Consider the following 14,964-nt stretch of genomic DNA (forward strand, 5'->3'; position numbering starts at 1 on the left):
GCTAGAATCAGCTATCAGACGCATGAGTGAGGAAGCCCTTGAGGTGACTCCAGTTCCAGACACTGTATGACTTCAACTCTATGAGAAGTCCTAAGCGAGAACCACCGGCTGAGGCCAGGCAATCTTCAGAACCATTAGAAACAATGATAAAATGATGGTCGTTGTTTTAAGCCACAAAGTTTGGGGGTGATTTGTTCTTCACCATTAGATATCTGGAACAAAAGATCTAAAAAGAAAAATAGGATATTAAAATAAATAACTCTGAACAGAGAGAATTTTTCTGTACATGGCACAAAATACATAAACCATAGAAGAAAAAAATTGATAAGTACATTAACAAAAATTATAATATTTTCTATGGTAAAAAACATGATAAACAAAATTAAAGGACAAACTAGCAAAAATATTTGCCACACATACAACATAGTGTTAAGTGTTTTACTACATCATGAGCATTTAAAAATCAATAAGAAAAACTACTGACAATGTATAAAATGAACACAGAACATAAAATATAATGAAATCTTTATAGTTTTTAAGACCATGAAAAGATAGTCATCTCATTACAATATAAAAAATACAAATCAATGCTACAATACTGTTAGAGATTGAATTACATCCCTCAAAAATATGTATTGTAAGTCCTAACCTCTATGCCTGTGGTTATAATCTCATTTGGGAGGCAAGATTAGTGTAGGGTGTATTTTTAGTTAATCTCTTTTGAGATATAAAAGAGATTAAACAAGCAAGCAAGTAAGCAGAGATGGGGGAAGGTAGGTGTCAAGCCACATGAAGATCATCCAGGAGTAGAAGCTCAAAAGAAACCTGGACCTTTCTCCAAACACAAGAGAGAGAGAGAAACCTTCCCCTAGGGCTGGCACCCTGAATTCCGATTTCTAGCTTCCCAAATTGAGAAATTTTGTTAAAGCCACCTACTTGTGGTATTTCTGTTATAAAATCACTAGATAAATAAGACAAATACAATACAATTTTACCTACCAAACTGGGAAAGATAAAGAGCTTATCTAATCTATCAATGTCATTTTAGGGATGGTGGCTAAACATGCCCTCCAATGTATTCTTGGTGAGTGTGTAAACTGGCTCAACCTCCCTGGGATAATTTAATCTTAACTAGCAAAATTTAAAATGGAGAGACACTTTCTGTTAAGGTAAATAATAACAACATCATCCAATAAAGATTTATTTCTTACTTGAGTCATAATACTGTAGGTATCAGGAATGGGTTGGAGATTCTATTCCATGCAGTCATTCAAGGACCTAGGCTCCTTCTGTGTAGATTCTTTGGTAGGCTGTAGATTTTTGAGTCTTCACTGGATTTTCTGCATCTGGCTGCCAAAGGATGGAAGAGAGAGTGTGTGAAGGTCTGTGGGGAGGGAGAGTAGCAGCCAGGCCTAGAAGTGGCATATATGTTTGTTTGGGTAAATGCATGTGCACGTATGCTATGTTGGTTCAACGGTGCTGGTTAGGTGGGGGAGAGAGCACTCACTGAAAATGATCAATTAAAGTAAATTTTGGGACTGGACTTATTTTAAAGTTCCAGCATTATACAAAGCTTTTTATTCCCTTCAACCAATCCTGACAGGTATTCTTTCTGGATTTCTTTTACATCATTGAGGCAACTTCTAAAAAGATGTTCTTAGTCTCAGAAATCTGCTTCAACTGTTTCTTCAATCTGGGAGCTTTGCATTTTTAAATAAATAGGCACGGTAAGATATTACTTTCATTTGTGTTGGAAGAAATAAGAAGGGAAAAACACAAACAATTTAAGAATGTGTATTAACATTTCAGACCAGAATCTCTCATGGAATAAAAACTACTTGTACATCTAGAGTGCTTCATGTTTCTCAATAAATAGTATGCATGGAAAAAGTACATTGTGATTTTATTTACTTCCATAATTGATTTTTGTGATCATTGTTATTAAAACATATTTTGATATCTGTCTCCTATGAACTCTCTTAATAAGGGACACAATGGGCATGAATTGAGTTTTTGTCTGCATTTATTTGAAGTAAGAGTTACAATTGGCAATGTGACAGGTTTAAAAAACAACACCTTCCCAACTGTATTAAAGAAGGCAATCAGGAAACGTAGATCTGAGGCATCTTAAGTCAAACATAATTAGGTGCACTGTATAAAATATTTCCTGCTGTTCACTTCAGTAATACTTGTGCTGCAGTTAAACAGATTTCCTCCAGTTCTGAACAACCTCATGCCCTCATCTCTGTGGCTGTGAACATAAATGTTCTTCCTGAATGTTCTTCCTCGCATTTTGCTCTAGAAAAATAGAGCCCCTACTCGTTAGTCAATGACCAGATCGGTTGTTATTTCCTTTGTGAAATCAGTGCTGTTCCTTCATAAGATAATTTTTGGAAAAAAATTATTAAAGAGAAGAGGATCTCACTAATAATAGTATTTCACTAATAATAGCATCTTATAAAATTTCAAAATAAACATGATTTTATTTTTCTCTCGTTCAAATTGAACTTCTGTTTGTCATCTTCTCTCAGATCTTGTGATTTGGATGTGAGCCATCCCTCATAGACCCAGCCTGACCCTACACAGTGTTGGATCTTTCTCCTTTCTCTCCTGGCCTGCCACTAGCAACCCAGATTCCTTAATGCTCAGATAATGCGGGTGTCGTGGATTGAATTATGTCCCCCCAAAAATGTGTGTGTTCACTTGGTTAGGCCGTGATTCCCAGTATTCTATGTTGTCCTCCATTTTGTGATTGCAATTTTATGTTAAAGAGATTAGGTTCAGATTGTAACACCCTTACCAGGTCTTATCCCTGATCCAATATAAAGGGAATTTCCCGGGGGTGTGACCTGCACCACCTTTTATCTCTGAAGAGATAAAAAGAAAGGAAAGTAAGCAGAGAGTTAGGGACCTCATACCACCAAGAAAGCAGTGTTGGGAGCAGAGCATGTCCTTTGGACCCAAGGTTCCTGCACTGAGATGCTCCCAGACCAAGGGAAGACTGATGACAAGGACCTTCCTCCAGAGCTGACAGAGAGAGAAAGCCTTCCCCTGGAGCTGGCACCCTGAATTTGGACTTCTAGCATACTGGACTGTGAGAGAATAAACTTCTTTGTCAAAGCCATCCATTTGTGGTATTTCTGTTATAGCAACACTAAATGATGAAGGCAGCAGGTTATTATAGTAGCATGTAACTTGATAAAAAGTTAATTTTATCCTGGAGCTACTAATAAGCAAACCAACCCTACATGTGTTTTACAAAATAGAGAATAGTGTTTGCCAATTTGGCACTGTTAATAATTGTCATTCTACTATGCCAAGACGTGAATGGTCTGACTTCTGAGATACTATGGTAAGAACCAAGACTGAGGAAATTGAGAAATATAAGGAAGTAGTCATAAGTAGGGAGTCCCTGAGTGATGCAAATGGTTAAGCCCTCTACTACTAGTTGAAAGGTTGGAGGTTATAACCCACCCAGAGGTGCCTTGGAAGACATGCCTGATGATCTTCTTCTGAAAGGTCACAGTTTTGAAAACCCTATGGAGCAGTTCTACTCTGCACACATGGATTGCTATGAGTCAGGATCGACTCAAAGGCCACTGATTTTTGGATTTTGGAAGGCTACATTTGGTTTGGGAAAGATAAGCTATCCTAGGTAAAATGATCCCTTCTAATCATTTTCGATTGATTAATAACCAGGGAGAAAACATTTTGTTTTGACATAGTGTTAGTTGCATTGTCTTATCCTAGAAATTGGTCTTAGTTTAAGGAAAGTTTCAAAAATACTGCTAATTATTTCTGAATATTTAAAAGACATTTTTAATTCAAAGCTCACAATTTCTCAGATGGTTTTTTTTTTTTTGAACATATTATTATTTTTGTGTAGAATCAATGTCTGGGGATCTTATGTGGAAGGAAATAAGATAACTGTTTCAAAATTCCCACACTTTGAGGGAAAAATGTGGAAGCTCTTTTGAGAAGTTTTTATACTACATTTCCAAACTGACAATTTGTTTAATTTTGAGAATACTCTTATACTCCAGAAAGAATTTGGACATCTCCTATAATATAGAAAAAGGTTTTGAGCAAAATTTGTTGAATTAAAACAACCAGTAGGATAATATTTAATGTTACCGTCATTTCTATTACCTTAGTTTTTTTTTTAATAAATTTTTATTGTGCTTTAAGTGAAAGTTTAGAAATCAAGTCAGTCTCTCACACAAAAACCCATATACACCTTGCTACACACTCCCAATTACACTCCCCCTAATGAGACAGCCCACTCTCTCCCTCCACTCTCTCTTTTCGTGCCCATTTCACCAGCTTCTAACCCCCTCCACCCTCTTATCTCCCCTCCAGGCAGGAGATGCCAACATAGTCTCAAGTGTCCACCTGATTCAAGAAGCTCACTTCTCACCAGCATCGCACTCCAACCCACTGTCCAGTCCAATCCATGTCTGAAGAGTTGGCTTCGGGAATGGTTCCTGTCCTGGGCCAACAGAAAGTCTGGGGGCCATGATCACGGGGTCCTTCTAGTCTCAGTCAGACCATTAAGTCTAGTCTTATGAGAATTTGGGGTCTGCATCCCACTGCTCTCCTGCTCCCTCAGGGGTTCTCTGTTGTGTTCCCTGTTAGGGCAGTCATCGGTTGTAGTCGGGCACCATCTAGTTCCTCTGGTCTCAGGATGATGTAGTCTCTGATTCACGTGGCTCTTTCTGTCTCTTGGTCTCGTAATCACCTTGCGTCCTTGGTGTTCTTCAATCTCCTTTGATCCAGGTGGGTTGAGACCAGTTGCTTGCTAGTGTTTAAGACCCCAGACGCCACTCTTCAATGTGGGATGCAGAATGTTTCTTAATAGATTTTATTATGCCAATTGATTTAGATGTCCCCTGAAACCATGGTCCCCAGACCCCTGCCCCTGATACGCTGACCTTCAAAGCATTCAGTTCATTCAGGAAATTTCTTTGCTTTTGGTTTAGTCCAATTGTGCTGACCTCCCCCATATTGTGTGCTGTCTGTCCCCTCACCTAAAGTGGTTCTTATCTACTATCTAATTAGTGAATGCCCCTCTCCTACTTTGCCTCCCTCCCCCCTCTCGTAACCACAAAAGAATGTTTTCTTCACAGTTTAAACTATTTCTCAAGTTCTTATAATAGTGGTCTTATACAATATTTGTCCTTTTGCAACTGATTAATTTCACTAACCATAATGTCTTCCAGGTTCCTCCATGTTATGAAATGTTTCACAGATTCGTCACTATTCTCTATCGGTGCGTAGTATTCCATTGTGTATATATACCATAATTCATTTCTCCATTCATCTGTTGATGGGCACCTCGGTTGCTTCCATCTTTTTGCTATTGTAAACAGTGCTACAATAAACATAGGAGTGCATATATCTGTTCATGTAAAGGCTTTTATTTCTCTAGGACATATTCCAAGGAGTGGGATTGCTGGATCTTATGGTAGTTCTATTTCTAGCCTTTTAAGGAAGCGCCAAGTTGATTTCCAAAGTGGTTGTACCATTTGATGTTCCCACCAGCAGTGTAGAAGTGTTCCAATCTCTCCACAGCCTCTCCAACATTTATTATTTTGTGTTTTTTGGATTAATGCCAACCTTGTTGGAGTAAGATGAAATCTCATTATAGTTTTGATCTGCATTTCTCTAATGGCTAATGATCGTGAACATTTCCTCATATATCTGTTAGCTACCTGAATGTCTTCTTTAGTGAAGTGTCTATTCATATCTTTTGCCCATTTTTTAATTGGGTTATTTGTCTTTCTGAAGTTGAGTTTTTGCAGTATCATGTAGATTTGAGAGATCACGTGCTGATCAGAAATGTCATAGCTAAAAACTTTTTCCCAGTCTGTAGGTAGTCTTTCCACTCTTTTGGTGAAGTCGTTGGATGAGCATAGGTGTTTGATTTTTAGGAGCTCCCAGTTATCCGGTTTTTCTTCTGCATTCTTTATAATGTTTTGTATACTCTTTATGCCATGTATTAGGGCTCCTAACGTTGTCCCTATTTTTTCTTCCATGATCTTTACTGTTTTAGATTTTATATTCAGGTCTTTGAACCATTTTGAGTTAGTTTTTTTACATGGAGTGAGATATGGGTCTTGTTTCATTTTTTTGCAGATGGATATCCAGTTATGCCAGCACCATTTGTTAAAAAGACTGTCTTTTCGTTTAACAGTTTTGGGGCCTTCGTTAAATATCAACTGCTCATATGTGGATGGATTTATGTCTGGATTCTCAATTCTGTTCCATTCGTCCATGTATCTGTTGTTGTACCAGTACCAGGCTGTTTTGACTACTGTGGCGGTATAATAGGTTCTAAAATCAGATAAAGTTAGACCTCCCACTTTGTTCTTCTTTTTCAGTAATGCCTTATTTATTCAGGGCCTCTTTCCCTTCCATATGAACATGGTGATTTGTTTCTCCATCACATTAAAGAATGTCCTTGGGATTTGGATCAGAATTGCATTAAATGTATAGACCGCTTTTGGTAGAATAGACCTTTTCACAATGTTAAGTCTTCCTATCCACGAGCAAGTTATGTTCTTCCACTTACGTAATTCTCTTTTGGTTTCTTGCAGAAGTGTACTGTAGTTTTCTTTGTATAAGTCTTTTACATCTCTGGTAAGATTTATTCCTAAGTATTTTGTCTTCTTGGGGGCTACTGCAAATGGTATTGATTTGGTGATTTCTTCTTCTATGTTCTTTTTGTTGGTGTAGAGGAATCCAACTGATTTTTATATGTTTATCTTGTATCCCGATACTCTGCCGAACTCTTCTATTAGTTTCAGTAGTTTACTGTAGGATTCCTTAGGGTTTTCTCTGTATAAGATCATGTCATCTGCAAATAGAGATACTTTTACTTCTTCCTTGCCAATGTGGATGCCCTTTATTTCTTTATCTAGCCTAATTGCTCTGGCTAGGACTTCCAGCACAATGTTGAGTAAGAGTGGTGATAAAGGGCATCCTTGTCTGGTTCCTGATCTCAGTGAGAATGTTTTCAGGCTCTCTCCATTTAGGGTGATGTTGGCTGTTGGCTTTGTATAAATGACCTTTATTATGTTGAGGAATTTTCCTTCTATTCCTATTTCCTGAGAGTTTTTATCACGAATGAGTGTTGAACTTTGTCAAATGCCTTTTCTGCATCAATTGATAAAATAATGTGATTCTTGACTTTTGTTTTATTTATGTGGTGGAGTACATTGATTGATTTTCTAGTGTTGAACCATCCCTGCATACCTGGTATGAATCCCACTTGGTCATGGTGAATTATTTTTTGATATGTTGGTGAATTCTATTGGCTAGAATTTTGATGAGGATTTTTGCAACTACATTTATGAGGGATATAGGTCTATAATTTTCTTTTCTTGTGGTGTCTTTACCTGGTTTTGGTATCAGGGATATGGTGGCTTCATAGAATGAGTTTGGCAGTATTCTGTCCTTTTCTATGCTCTGAAATAGCTTTAGTAGTAGTGTTAACTCTTCTTTGAAAGTTTGGTAGAACTCTGCAATGAAGCCATCCGGACCAGGGCTTTTTTTTTGTTGGGTTTTTTGATTACCTTTTCAATCTCTTGTTATGGGCCTATTTAGTTGTTCTACCTCTGTTTGTGTTAGTTTAGGTAGGTAGTGTGTTTCTAGGAATTCAATCTACTTCTTCTAGGTTTTCAAATTTGTTTGAGTATAGTTTTTCATAGTAATCTGATATGATTCTTTTAATTTCAGTTGTGTCTGTTGTAATATCGCCCATCTCATTTCTTATTTGGGTTATTTGCTTCCTCTCTTGTTTTTTTTTTTGGTCAGTTTGGCAGTGGTTTATCAATTTTGTTTGTTTTTTTCAAAAAACCAGCTTTTGGTCTTGTTAATTTTTTTAATTGTTTTTCTGTTTTCTATTTCATTTAGTTCAGCTCTTATTTTTATTATTTATTTTCTTCTGGTGACTGTGAGTTTCTTTTGTTGCTCTCTTTCTATTTGTTCAAGTTGTAGGGTTAATTCTTTGATTTTGGCCCTTTCTTCTTTTTGGATGTGTGCATTTATTGATATAAATTGGCCTCTGAGCACTGCTTTTGCTGTGTCCCAAAGGTTCTGATCGAAGTGTTTTCATTCTCATTGGAGTCTATGAATTTCTTTATTCCATCCTTAATGTCTTCTATAATCCAGTTTTTTTTTTTTGAGCAGAGTATTGTTCAGTTTCCATGTGTTTGATTTCTTTTCCCGTTTTATTGATTTCCACTTTTATGGCCTTATGGTCAGAGAAGATGCTTTGTAATATTTCAATGTTTTGGATTCTGCTAAGGCTTGCTTTATGACCTAATATGTGGTCTATTCTAGAGAATGTTCCATGTGCACTAGAAAAGAAAGTACAGTTGGCTGCTGTTGGGTGGAGTGTTCTGTATATGTCTATGAGGTCATGTTGGTTGATTGTGGCATTTAGATCTTCCGTGTCTTTATTGAGATTCCTTCTGGATGCCCTGTCCTTCACCAAAAGTGGTTTGTTGAAGTCTCCTACTAATATTGTGGAGCTGTCTATCTCACTTTTCAATGCTGATAGAATTTGTTTTATGTACCTTGAAGCCCTGTCATTGGGTGCATAAATATTTAATATGGTTATATCTTCTTGGTGTATTGTCCCTTTAATCATCAGATAGTCCTTCCTTATCCTTTCTGATGGATTTGATTTTAAAGTCTATTTTGTTAGAAATTAATATTGCCACTCCTGCTGTTTTTTGATTGTTGTTTGCATGATATATATTTTTTTCCATCCTTTGAATTTTAGTTTGTTTGTGTCTCTAATTCTAAGGTCTGTATCTTGTAGGCAGCATATCGAGGGATCTTGTTTTTTAATCCATTCTGTCAGTCACTCTCTGGCTCTTTATTGGTGCATTTAGTCCATTTCCATTCAGGGTAATTATGGATAGGTATGAATTTAGTGCTATCATTTTGATGTCTTTTTTTGTGTGTGTTGTTGACAGTTTCTTTTTCCCACTTGATTTTATGTGCTGAGTAGATTTTCTTTATATATGGTCCTTTCCTCATATTTGTTGTTGTTGATTTTGTTTCTGCTGAGTCTGTATTTTCCCCTTGTATTTTATTTTGATGAGTAGGATAGTTTGTCTCCTTCATGGTTACCTTATTATTTACCCCTATTTTTCTAAATTTAAAACTAACTTTTATTTCTTTGTATCACCGTATCTTCCTCTCCATTAGGAAGGTGTATGATTACATTTCTTAGTCCCTCTTTATTATTTTTATGTCGTCTTCTTTTATGTAACAACATTGCTGTTACCCTGTTTTGGGTTTTTTTTTTTTTAATAATCTTGCTTTGTTTTTTTGGATTTCCCTGTCTGGGTTGACTTCTGGTTGCTCTGCCCAGTGTTTTAATCCTGGTTTGATAGCTGATATTATTCATTTTCTAACCAAAGAATTCCCTTTTGTATTTGTTGTAGTTTTGGTTTGGTTTTTACGAATTCCCTCAATTTGTGTTTATCTGGAAATATCTTAATTTCACCTTCGTAATTAAGAGACAGTTTTGATGGATATATGATTCTTGGCAAGCAATTTTTTTCCTTCAATTTTTTAAGTATGTCATCCCATTGCCTTATTGCCTGCATGGTTTCTGCCGAGTCATCTGAGCGTATTCTTATAGGCTCTCCTTTGTAGGTGACTTTTTGTTTATCTCTCGCTGCTCTTATAATTCTCTTTTTATCTTTAGTTTTGGCAAGTTCGATTATAATATGTCTTGGTGACTTTCTCTTACTATCTACCTCATGTGGAGTTCGATGAGCATCTTGGGTAGATATCTTCTCATCTTTCACAATATCAGGGAAGTTTTCTGCCAACAAATCTTCAACAATTTTCTCTGTATTTTCTGTTATCCCTCCCTGTTCTGGTACTCCAATCACTCGTAGGCTATTTCTCTTGATAGAGTCCCTCATGATTCTTAAGGTTTCTTCATTTTTTAAAATTCTTTTATCTTATTTTTCTTCACTATATTAGTGCCAAGTGATTTATCTTCAAGTTCAGAAATTCTAGCTTCTTTTTGCTCAATTCTGCTCCTCTGACTTTCTATTGAGTTGTCTAATTCTGTAATTTTATTTTTAATCTTCTGAAATTCTGATTGCTCTCTGTCTATTTATTTTTCCAGCTTATTAAACTTTTCATTATGTTCCTGAATAATCTTTCTGAGTTCTTCAGTTGCTTTATCTGTGTGTTCCTTGGCTTGTTCTGCGTGTTGCCTCATTTCCTTCCTGATGTCTTGAAGCGTTCTGTATATTAAACTTTTGCATTCTGCATCTGGTAATTCCAGGAATGCACTTTCATCTAGAAGATCCCTGGATTCTTTGTTTTGAGAGCCTGTTGATGTGATCATGGTCTGTTTCTTTATGGGACTTTATATTGACTGTTTTCTCTGAGCCATCTATAAGTTATTGTATTAGCTTATGCTTGCTTACTGTGTCATAGCTACTTGCTTTGTTTTGTTTTGGTATACCCCTGTGGGTTGCTTAAGTGAGCTAGCTTGATTATTTTCACCTTGGGAGCTCTGGTGTCCTATCCCCAGCTGGCTAGAGCTGTTATCAGGTGTATGAGTCTAGGAGTCTATTCAGTTTTCTTGCATGAATTCAGCTCAGGTTTCCAGGTAGCTGATCATCAAGTGTGTGGTCCAGGCTCTGTCCTACAGTCTTAGGGGGCAGGCGTGATTGGCGTATGTACATACCAGTATCTGATTGCAGCAGGGGTCACACTCTGAACAAGGCAGGGGGCTGAGAACTGACTCCCTAGTGTCTCTGAGGAAAACGTGTCTCTGTTCCCTAGAGTGTGCTGGTGGGTGGGTTGTGCAGAGGGACCATGGACACCCAAAGTTTTTATTGTAAGGACTGGGAGGTACCAGTTATCTTTGGACCCCTGTCACAGGTGGCTGGGTGACCTGAGCGGGGCTACCAGTCCTTAGGTCCCTGATTGGGTAGGTGAAGACCTTGTTTAGTAGGCAAAGCAATGTCATATGTCAACCATCCACCTCTCCACCCCACAGCTGAAATTGTTGGAGTTTGCCAACAAGGGCCTATTCTCCCAAAATAGGCCCACACAGGTCCATGCAGAAGGGAAATGTGCTCAAGGCCCATGGATGGTTTATGCCTGGACAGGAACCACTTCTGTCCTGAGCTTCCCCGGTTAATGGAGCTAGCAAATTATCTTTTCCTCCCAATTGTATTTTTTTTCCTTTCCCAAGGCCAGGAGGATGGCTCTAAGTGCTCACCAGGGTCTATCTCAGGCCCAGGAATTCAGCCGCTGAAGCCGGCTTGGGGGTGGGGGAGCACAAGTATGCAAGTACTTAGCTGTTGCCGAGAGCACCGCTCTCCTCAGGTTCTGAAGGTATGAGTAGGCTGTGTGGCTGGTTGCTTCTCCTTGAGGAAACTGTGGCCGAATGCTAGTACCAGCCCGGTGCCACCCCAGGAACGGTGCCTGAGGGCTCCCCGTTATTCAGGTCTGGTAACTCCTCTCCACTTCTGAACAGTCTCTTCTTCCCTTTGCCCCTCAGTTCATTGTCTAAGCTTGCATTTGATGCTCAGGGCTCCCAGCTTGTCACAAATATACTTATTTCACTTGTTTTTTGGGTCTTTATTGTAGAAAGGGCTCACCGGAAGCATCTATCTATTCTGCCATCTTGGCTCTTCCTCTATTACCTTAGTTTTTTTTACCCTGGTTTTTTCCAGTGTAATTTTTAAATAAAAATATTCTATTGACTGAAATAAGTAGAACAAGAAGTTATGGTCTTTTTTCTGTTTGCTAAATTTCTTTTTCAACCTACTACTTCTATGCTAGAACAATGCCTTGGGGTTTAAACAGTTATAGGATAGATGTGACCAAGAATAGCTGAGATCAGGGACCTAGGCAGGCTCCACAGAGTGAGGGTACAAGTTAAAGACAGACCCCACTGCTTGGAGCTGAAAGAATCTAGACATATAAGGGAATCCTGATATCAAAGAGCATGGCAAAGTTTATATGGAATATGTAACTGTACAAGAATGATGAAACCTTGGACATGTTGTCAGGAGGGACCCAACCATGGAGAAAGACCCCACTTGATAAAACAGACTGTCAGTGAAAAAGGGGAAAACCTTTAAGAGGGTGGATTGACACAGTGGCTGCAACAATGAACTCAAACATAACAATGATTGTGAAGGTGGTATAGGACCGGGCAGCATTTCGTTCTGTTATACATGGAGTCACTGTGAGTTTGAGCTGACTCGACAGCACCTAACAACAACAACTATACAGGTAAAAGTCAGTACCAAGTATAAGCACCAAGAGGTGAACCCTTCAGAAGAGAAGAATATGTAATATGTGGAGCTCTAAATTTGTGGTTGGCAGCAGGTAGGGCTCCAGCCTCAGAGTTAGGATTCAGAGAAGACCCCGATTTCTTGGCCAAGATGTAGAGTTGAGAAGAAATTGAAAGAGCAACTCAAAGGTCAAGTTGTGTAGAAAGCTGTTCTCTGGAGCTATGTGCTGGAGAGCACTGCAGATTTGAGTTTAGTAGCTTGGCAGAGGCTCAATGACAGAAACTGGAGCACTCAGAAAGGTCAAGAATAGCAGCAAAATGAGTTGATGTTGAATTATCTCAGTCCTTCAGTATCATCTCAGCCCTTTCAGTATCCAGGGTAGCGCTAAGCCTGTCTTTGAGGCTTAAATGTTCCAGCTGAGTGTAAAAGAGAAATATAACAGCAGGGAGGCAGACAGATCAGTATATTTGGTTTTAGAATAATTGCTGAAAGCAATGTTTCCATAAGGAGTTTTCATGAATCACTATTCCTATGAGATGCTAATATGGATAATATGGATATGAGAGTTTCCTTCTGACAATGAGACTAGGAAATGCTACATAGATTATCCCCTTCTTGAAGAACTGAACTGCACATTAACACGTTAAAAGCTCTGAGAATTGCTGCAGTAGAGAAAGATTTTTACATCTGGCACTTATTACCATTCCATGGAACCAGACTTCTTTGTAACAAACTTTGAGAATGGTTAGATTAGAAGATCCTCTTTGCAGTAGCAGTCATTGAAAGCTGGAAGCTTTGTGATAAAGCTTTGTGTAAAACTTTGTGATAACTCAAATGGGTAAAGGCTAGAAACACAATATCGATTGCATCTTTAAGAAATAGAGGTTTGGTAAATTTATTGAGAGGAAAACAAAATCTGGTTCAAAATGGTTTTTTATTGTGTCATTAAGATAAAGGTTGTCAAGAGGTAAAAGGGACTGGGTATCCTTGTTTTATTCCTTTGTTAACAGAAATCAGGAAAGAGAAGATATCAGCTTGGTTGCACAGGTGTGGCTGTAACCAGCAGCTGAACAGGAATGAAGGGAGACAGATGTTTCATGTCCTTACATTTCAACATTTCATCTCTAGCCATGGTAATAACCAGTCTTAAGATGGACTAGGCTGGAAAGTTGAAGGAGAGGAGAACCCAAATAGGGTTTATGTCAAGGGTAGGGCCTGGGACAGCAGGAGGCCAGGATAATAGAACACGCTTTGTTAGTGCCATTTATAAGACTCAATTAAGCCTTTAAAATTGGTTTCACATATTCAGTTAACAGGTTTCTACCAATAACCTAATGTTAAATTTATAGGCCATTCTTAGAAAAATGTTTTTTAAAATCAGTGTTTCCTAAAAACACACAACTAAAAGGATTGGTTCTGATTCATGGGATCATTGGTATACCATGTGAACGTAAACAGTTTTTGTTATTACTCAGTTAATTATTTCTTTCTCTTGTATAAATTGAATTATTTTGAGGATTCATCTAAATTTTTTTCCAAAATTTTATATGTGATCAAGAAGCTACTGTGGAAGTAAATATCATGAGTTTGCACATATATCTGTGTATCCACTATGTACCTATATATCAACTATATAATATATATTTGCAATAATACCTCTATCTCTAGATATTTATTGACAAAATGAGAAACCTTGTAAAAAATGTATTTTCATTGGGGAAAACTCTCCGTTTCTTCTATTTATATTTATGTAAATATCTCTATCACAAATGCTCTATTATGTATATCTCAATGCCTGATTTAATAAAGGCATTTATAAGTATACATGTGTGGATCCCATATACACATTCCAGATATAGGTTAAGATATGTGCATATATATTTAAACTCTACCAGGTAATTTATAGATTTTATACTGTGATTCACCTCATTGGAGGTTATTATTATTATTTTATGAAAAGTACTGCATTGGTTTTCATAAACCACTAAATGAACCTGGTCAGAAGCAGCTCCTTTATTTAGGATGATTTCAAAAATCTTCATGATAGAAAATAGTTGGGGTTTGTGCCAACATCTGAGTGGTAATTCAAGGAAATTTTTCCATAATTCAAAAGTCATCACTGCTCTAAATATGCTTCCAAAATTTGTTTAAGAATGAGTATCTCTGAAATCAGAAGACTAAATGCTCCCAAGGTTTGTCGCATTCATACTATCTTTTATGTGCTTCCATTCTTTATGGCCCTTCGTTTTTCAGTGTAAATAGACAAACTACACTACTATTATATACTGAAAGAAAGGGATTTTGGAACCCTAAACTATCTTAAGCTAAGAATTTTAAAGCTTTCGGCAAATGTTAATTAACTCTACCTCCTACCAGCCCTGTAAGTAGTCACAGTAAGCATATCATAATACCCATTTAAGGTGGAATAAAATTGAATAAAAAAATAGAAAGAAAACAAATCAAATACATAGCTTCTCTGGCTGTAAATATTTTCACATATGCATGGAGGACAATCGTACTTATTTAATACACTGAATTCCAAATGTTTCCTACTTTTTGCATAAATTAAAATACATAATAATTTCTATTAAAAATTTACTTTTTATGAAAAACTTTTTGTGGAGCCTCTATTATAGGTAAAACAATCTACTTGATAATGTGGAGGTGATAAAGA

General features: G+C 37.3%; 1 long non-coding RNA gene across 1 annotated transcript in view; it reads right to left on the minus strand.

The window, feature by feature from the left end:
- Positions 1 to 1,258: 1,258 nt before the first annotated feature.
- Positions 1,259 to 14,964, minus strand: part of LOC126066821 (uncharacterized) — a 37,138-nt gene continuing 23,432 nt past the window's right edge. The window contains exon 3 of the long non-coding RNA XR_007515269.1: positions 1,259 to 1,350. This is a non-coding gene — a long non-coding RNA (uncharacterized LOC126066821). The remainder of the gene's footprint in view (positions 1,351 to 14,964) is intronic.

The sequence above is a fragment of the Elephas maximus genome, chromosome 24 (genome assembly GCF_024166365.1).
Source record: "Elephas maximus indicus isolate mEleMax1 chromosome 24, mEleMax1 primary haplotype, whole genome shotgun sequence".
Taxonomy (NCBI): Eukaryota; Metazoa; Chordata; class Mammalia; order Proboscidea; family Elephantidae; genus Elephas; species Elephas maximus.